The 6,932-nt window shown below is 43.4% G+C and overlaps 1 long non-coding RNA gene across 1 annotated transcript; it reads left to right on the top strand.

Annotated features, from left to right (window-relative positions):
* The first annotated feature begins 1,800 nt into the window (after positions 1 to 1,800).
* Positions 1,801 to 6,332, top strand: LOC139033728 (uncharacterized). The gene is made up of 3 exons (XR_011486208.1): positions 1,801 to 1,845; positions 2,346 to 2,376; positions 6,307 to 6,332. It is a non-coding gene; the product is annotated as an uncharacterized lncRNA (long non-coding RNA).
* Positions 6,333 to 6,932: the final 600 nt, after the last annotated feature.

Genomic DNA, 6,932 nt, shown 5'->3' with positions numbered 1-6,932 from the left:
TGTTGGACACATTGAAATTGAGAGATCTTTTAGTGAAACGACTTTCCGCCGAACACTCTCTGGCGTTCTTTGGAGTCAATGGAATAACAGTTTTAGTTATCTGAGGAGACCAAAGAACATGAAAGAATACTTAGTATGTAGGTTGGAAGATGCCTGACACTCACTCTGTTTCCTTCTCTCCAGTCACCAGGAATTCGGGGATGCCAGTGAACACGGTAATATTCAAGGGATCAGACACTCTGCTGAGTTCTATCCATTCTTGATAAAGCGGGGGTTTTTGACTGGCTCCGGTTTGGACAGTGGCCCTGAGCTGGATCCCTACTTTGGGGTGCGGTGATGGGGATGCATGGAAGAGACTGATTCCCAGGGAGAATAATGTGGTTATTCTCTGTACCTGGAAGCAACTTCCTATTTAGATGTGTGGGTTTGTGGGGTGAACTCGGTTGCAGGGCCCATGTGTGGGCCAGTGGTATGTTGTGATTCTGATGCTCTGTGTCTGTGTGTGTTGTTTCCTAGTGAGATGTTTCCTGTTAACAGGCACAAGTCACCTGTGAACTTCTAAAAAATTTCATATCACCACATGCAACACTGATCATACATTACTTGTTCTTTACTGTCAGCCATTCCTCATGTTTGGTTAATATTCATTTTTCCTCAAGTGAGAAGTGCTGAGGGCAATGGTCTCAACTGTTGACAATGCTATGTTGAAAAAGCCAAATGAGATACCTAGGGGTGTTCCCCGTGTGACTGCTCTTAACCCCTGACCTTCACTTATCACTCAGCGTTGAAATCCTTGTCATGGGGCAAGGGCTACCTGGCATCTGTGCTTTTGCCTGGACTGTACTAGAGCTCCAGAGATCCTAGAACTTGGTACATCATTGCAGATGCTCTCAGTGGTCAAGATTTACCAGGGCAAATATAATCAGGATTATCACCAACTTTGGCAAGTCATGTCGTCAAAGGCACCTAGGGACTGACATGTCTTGGTCAGTTCACAGAGCTGGGGTTGTATGCCTGGTTTAGGACAGGACAGGCCAAATCTGTTCTGCTAGTGTCATTGCTTTAACAAGGGACAAAAGAGATTCCCATCGGGAGATATCTTCATTGTATGGGTCGTGTGTGGACACCACCATAAGCTTAGGTTGAGCTCAAGGCTGCAGCACACTCTCAGGGAACGTGTCAATTAGATCTCATGGTGGTACTTGACAGTTGCTTGGTGACTTGACTCTAGTAAACTCGTGCATACCAGAGTCCAAAGAAAATTCAAACGTTTGCCCCGGGCATTTCTTCCATATGAGCTGTCCCACTCATTGTATGGCTTCTCTTGGTGTGAGCAGGACACTCACAGAAGGGACGCGCAAGTTATTGGTTGGACAATAATACTGGCAGGAAACATTCCCTGAGTGATTCTATCCTAATAGCTATTTGGGAAGTTAGAATTGAATTCAGTCCGCTAGCAGAGACTGCTGTTCATCTAGAACAAAATCTCTCTGAAAACTCAGTAAGTGCAATACGTGTAACTGAATCCTTGGGAGGCAGTGTTCTAGGAAGAAATCCTTCTGGACAGGTGTTGTTTTGCAGAAGATGTAGGACACCAGGAGGTTGATGAGACTCTGTCATTGAAAGGTGGCATGCATTTTAGTGTTTCTTATTTTCCGATCTGTGAGGTTATCACTAGTTAAAATGCAGAGGTTCTCTTTCACTATTTCCTGCTCCTCCGATTTGCTCTTATTTGTGAATCAAAGAGGATGATTCAACAGCCACTCAGTCCCAAGTTACTAATGCCTTAAGCATAAAACTCCCAGGGGGAAGTGCAAGAGGGAAACATGCGACGACTTGCCTGAGGTAAGGCTATGAGTACTGTGAGTGTACCTGCACCTTTCTTTACCTGTGTTAAGATTATTGCTTCACTTTATTTGTTATTCAAACAAATACCGTTATAGTCATCTGACAAATTACATTCCCACTGAGCATGTAATTCCTTGGCTGGGAAAAGAGTGAGGATAAATCTATTATCAACACAGACCTGGTTCACAAGGACATTAAAAAAGACAGCATCATTAACTACTGTAGGTACATTGCTCAGCAGAAAGGTCTCTTTCTTTTTTTAAATTTTTGTATTTTTTTTTGAAAGTTCTCTTTCTTGAAAAGCAATGTGTTATTGTTGGACACATTGAAATTGAGAGATCTTTTGTGAAACCGACTTTCCGCCAGGACACTCTCTGTTGTCCTTTGGAGTCACTGGAATAAAGAGTTTTAGTTATCTGAGGAGAGAAACCACATGACAGAATACTTAGTGCAGGAGGTTGAAGATGCTGACACCTCACTCTTTCCCTTCTCTCCAGTCACAGGAATTCGGGGACGCCAGTGAACACGGTAAATATTCAGGATCTACACTTGCTGTGAGTCAATCATCTGATAAAGCGGGGGTTTTGATGGCTCCGTTTCTTTTTGACAGTGACGGATGTGGATCCCTACTTGGGGAGTGGGATGGAGGTGATGGAAGGACTGATATCCCAGGATAGAATAATGTGTTTTTATTGGCACTGTAAGCAACTACATCATTTAGATGCTGTGGGTTTGTGTGAATCGGGCTGGGGGCCATGTGTGGGCCCAGGTGGTGTGATTCTGATGCTTGTGTCTGTGTGTGTTTCCTCAGGAGATATTTCCCTCTTACACAGCACTAGTCACCTGTGAACTTTCTAAACGATTCTTATCACCACTGCAGACTGACTATACATTACTTAATTCTTTCCTCAGCTCATCCATTCCTCATATTTGGTTAATATTTCATTTTCGCAGTGAAGAGGGTGCTCGAGGACAATGGCCAACTGTTGGACAATGCTATGTTGAAAAGCCCAAACTGAGAACCTAGGGAGTTTATGGTTGGTTCCCAGTGTGACTGCTCTTAACCCATGACTTCACTTATCACTCAGCGTTGAAATCCTTGTCTGGGGCAAGGGCTCCTGAATCTGTGCTTTGGCTGGAGATACTAGAGTCCCAGACATCCAGTATCCGTGTACATCATTGCAAGACGGTTCAGTGGTCGAGAAAAACCCAGGGCAAAATATAGAGGAATTATCCTCCAATCATTTGGCTCATCATTGTCGGGCAAAGGCACCTAGGGAATGACATCGTCCCCCATTTTGGTAGTTCACAGCAACTGGGAGTTGTAGTGCCCTGGTTTAGACAGGACAGGGCCAATCTGTTCGTGCTAGTGTCTTTGCTTAACCCAAGGACAAATGCTGGATTCCCTTCAGGGAGATTATTTCAATTGTACTGGGTGACTCCACATATGCTTAGGTTGGCTCAAGGCTGCGCACACCCCCTCTCTTACGGGAAGGTTCAAATGATTCATGGTGGAACTTGGACAGTCTGATTCGGGTGACCTTGGACTCTAGTAAACCTCGTGCATACCTGGTCCAAGAAATTCAACGTTTGCCACGGGCTTAATCTCAATAATGAGCTGTCCACTCAATGTATGGCTTCTCTGTGTCGTGAGCAGCACTCAGCCTGTGGAGCGAAGTATTGGTAGGACAATTAATACTGGCAAGGAAACTTTCTGAGTGATTCTAGCCTAATCAGTCTTTGGGAAGTTAGAATTGAATTCAGGTCCTCTAGCGAGACTGCTTGTCATCAAGAACAAAATCTCTCTGAAAACTCAGTATAGTGCAATAGGTGTAACTGAATCCAGGGGAGGCAGTGACCTAGAAGAAATCTTTGGATAGGTGTTGTTTTGCAGAAGGATGTAGACACGCAGGAGGTTGAGAGTCTCTGTCAATTGAATAGGTGGCATGCCATTTTAAGTGTTTCTTATTGCAGTCTGTGAGGTTATTCACTAGTTAAATGCAGAGGTTCTCTTTACTATTTCTGCCCTCCGATTTGCTTCTTATTTGTGCAATCAAGAGGATGATTCAACAGCCACTCAGTCCCAAGTTACTAATGCCTTAAGCTTAAATCCACCCCATTCCCCGGCCCCAAAGAAAGGTTCCTGGTGATTAGAGATCAGCTCCCTGCTGCACCAATGTCTCTTCTATGTCCCTCTAGTCCAGGGGGAAGTGCAAGAGGAAACATGCGTACGAATTGCCTGAGGTAAAGGTATCTGAGTACTGTGAGTGTACCTGCCACTTTCTTTATCTTGTTTGAAGATTTCTTGCTTAAATTTATTTGTTATTTACGACAAATTTACAGTTATAGTCATATTGGACAATTTACATTCCACATTGAGGCATGTAATTCCTTGGCGGGGAAAAAGAGTGAGGATAAATCTATTATCAACACAGACCTGGTTCACAAGGACATTAAAAAAGACAGCATCATTAACTACTGTAGGTACATTGCTCACCAGAAAGGTCTCTTTCTTTTTTTAAATTTTTTGTATTTCTTTTGAAAGTTCTCTTTCTTGAAAAGCAATGTGTTATTGTTGGACACATTGAAATTGAGAGATCTTTGGTGAAACCGACCTTTAGCCAGAACACTCTTCTGTCGTTCTTTGGGAGTCCCTGCAATAAACAGTTTTAGTTCATCTGAGTAGACAAAGCAATGACCGGAATACTAGTGCAGGGAGGTTGAAGATGTCGACACTCCCTGTTTCCTTTCTCCAGTCAAAGGATTCGGGGAAGCCAAGTGAACACGGTAAATATTCAGGGATCAAAACACTCTGTGGAGAACAATCCATCTGATAAAGCGGGGGTTTTCTGACTGGATCCGGTTTGACAGTGGCCCTGATGCGGGATCCCTACTTGGGGTGTGGGCTGGGGATGCATGGAAGAGACTGATCTCCCAGGAGAGAATAATGTGTTTATTCTCTGGTACCTGGAAGCAACTACATCAATTAGATGCTGTGGGTTTGTGTGATTGGGCTTGGGGGGCCATGTGTGGGCCCAGTGGTTGTGATTTGATCGCTCTGTGCCGTGTGTGTTTTCTTCAGGAAGAGGTTTCCCTGTTAACAGCACAAGTCACCTCGTGAACTTTCTAAAAATTTATTATCACCACTGCACACTGACTTATACATTACTTGATTCTTTCTCAGACTCAGCCATTCTCATTTTTGGCTTATTATTCATTTTCTCAAGTGAGAAGGCTGCTGAGGGACAATGGCTCAAGGTGACAATGCTATGTTGAAAGACCAAACTGGATAGAACTAGGGGTGTTCCCCGTGTGACTGCTCTTAACCCTGACATTCATTATCACTCAGCGTTGAAATCCTTGTTTTTATATGGGGCAAGGGCTTTTTTTTTTCCCTTGTATTGTGCTATTTGCCTGGAGGTAAATAAGAGCTCAGCGATCCATGACTGTGAATACATCATGGCAAGATGGTCTCAGTGGTCAAGAAACCCCCATTGCAAATATAAGCAGATCTATCACCACCATACTTTGGCACAGTCATTGGTCGTCAAGGGCAACCTAGGGACTGACATCGTCTGGTGTCCGTTCCACTGAACTGGGAGTTGTATGCCCTGTTTAGAAAGGAAGGCCCAAATCTGTTCATTGCTTGTGTCATTTGCTTAACCAAGGACACAAAGCAGATTCCATCAAGGGAGGATACTATCATTCTGTACTGGGTGACACACCATAAGTCCTTAGGTTGGCTCAAGCCCAAGCAGCACACTCTCAAGGGAAGGTGTCACATAGTCTCTGGAGAGAACTTGACAGTTTTGATTGTGTGACTTGACTCTAATAAAACCTCGTCGCATACCTGAGTCAAGAAATTAACGTAAGCCGGGGCTTTTCTCCATACTGAAGGTCCCAATCAATGTATCGGCTTCTACTGTGTGGTTGAGCAGACTATCACTGAGGGGGACGCGCAAGTATTGGTTGGACAATTAATACTGGCAGGAAACATTCCCTGAGTGATTCTAGCCTAATAAGCTCTTTGGGAAGTAGATTGATTTCAGTCCTCTAGCAGGTGATGCTTTTTAATCAAAAGAACAAAATCTTCTGAAAACTCAGTAAGTGCAATAGGTGTAAATGAATCTGGGGAGGCGTGACCTAGGAAGAAAATACTTCTGGATAGTTGTTGTTTGCAGAGATGTAGACAGGCAGTGAGGTTGATGAGTCTCTCGTCTTGAAAGGTTGGGCAATGCATTTTAGTGTTTATCTTATTTCCGATCTGTGAGGTTATTCATAGTTAAATGCAGAGGTTCTCTTTTCAATTTGTCTGTTTTTCTCCTCCGATTTGCTCTTATTTGTGCAACAAGAGGATGATTCAACAGCCATCAGTCCAAGTTACTAATGCCTTAAGCACTACAATCTCACCCATTCCCCGGCCCAAGAAAGGTTCCTGGCTCTTCCTTGTCCCTCTAGCTCCCCAGGGGGAAGTGCAAGAGGACATTGGGACGATGCCTGAAGGTAAAGGCTCTCGATGTAATGTGGGTGTACTGAGCTTTCTTTATTAATCTGTGATAAGATTATTGCCTTCATGTATTTGTCTATCAAACAATTAAAGGTTATAGTCATCTGACAATTTACACTCCCACTGAGGCATGTAATTCCTGGGCTGGGAAAAGAGTGAGAATAAATCTATTATCAACACAGACTGGTTCACAAGGACATTAAAAAAGACAGCATCATTAACTACTGTAGGTACTTTGCTCAGCAGAAAGTTCTCTTTCTTTTTTTAAATTTTTTGTATTTTTTTTGAAAGTTCTCTTTCTTGAAAAGCAATGTGTTATTGTTGGACACATTGAAATTGAGAGATCTTTTGTGAAACCGACTTTCCGCCAGGACACTCTCTGTTGTCCTTTGGAGTCACTGGAATAAAGAGTTTTAGTTATCTGAGGAGACAAACCACATGACAGAATACTTAGTGCAGGAGGTTGAAGATGCTGACACCTCACTCTGTTTCCTTCTCTCCAGTCACAGGAATTCGGGGACGCCAGTGAACACGGTAAATATTCCCACTGCAGACTGACTATACATTACTTAATTCT

Source organism: Odocoileus virginianus, unplaced genomic scaffold (assembly GCF_023699985.2).
Source record: "Odocoileus virginianus isolate 20LAN1187 ecotype Illinois unplaced genomic scaffold, Ovbor_1.2 Unplaced_Scaffold_49, whole genome shotgun sequence".
Classification (NCBI taxonomy): domain Eukaryota; kingdom Metazoa; phylum Chordata; class Mammalia; order Artiodactyla; family Cervidae; genus Odocoileus; species Odocoileus virginianus.
The sequence above is the reverse complement of the archived record's forward strand: the minus strand, read 5'-3'. Positions and strand labels throughout refer to the sequence as shown.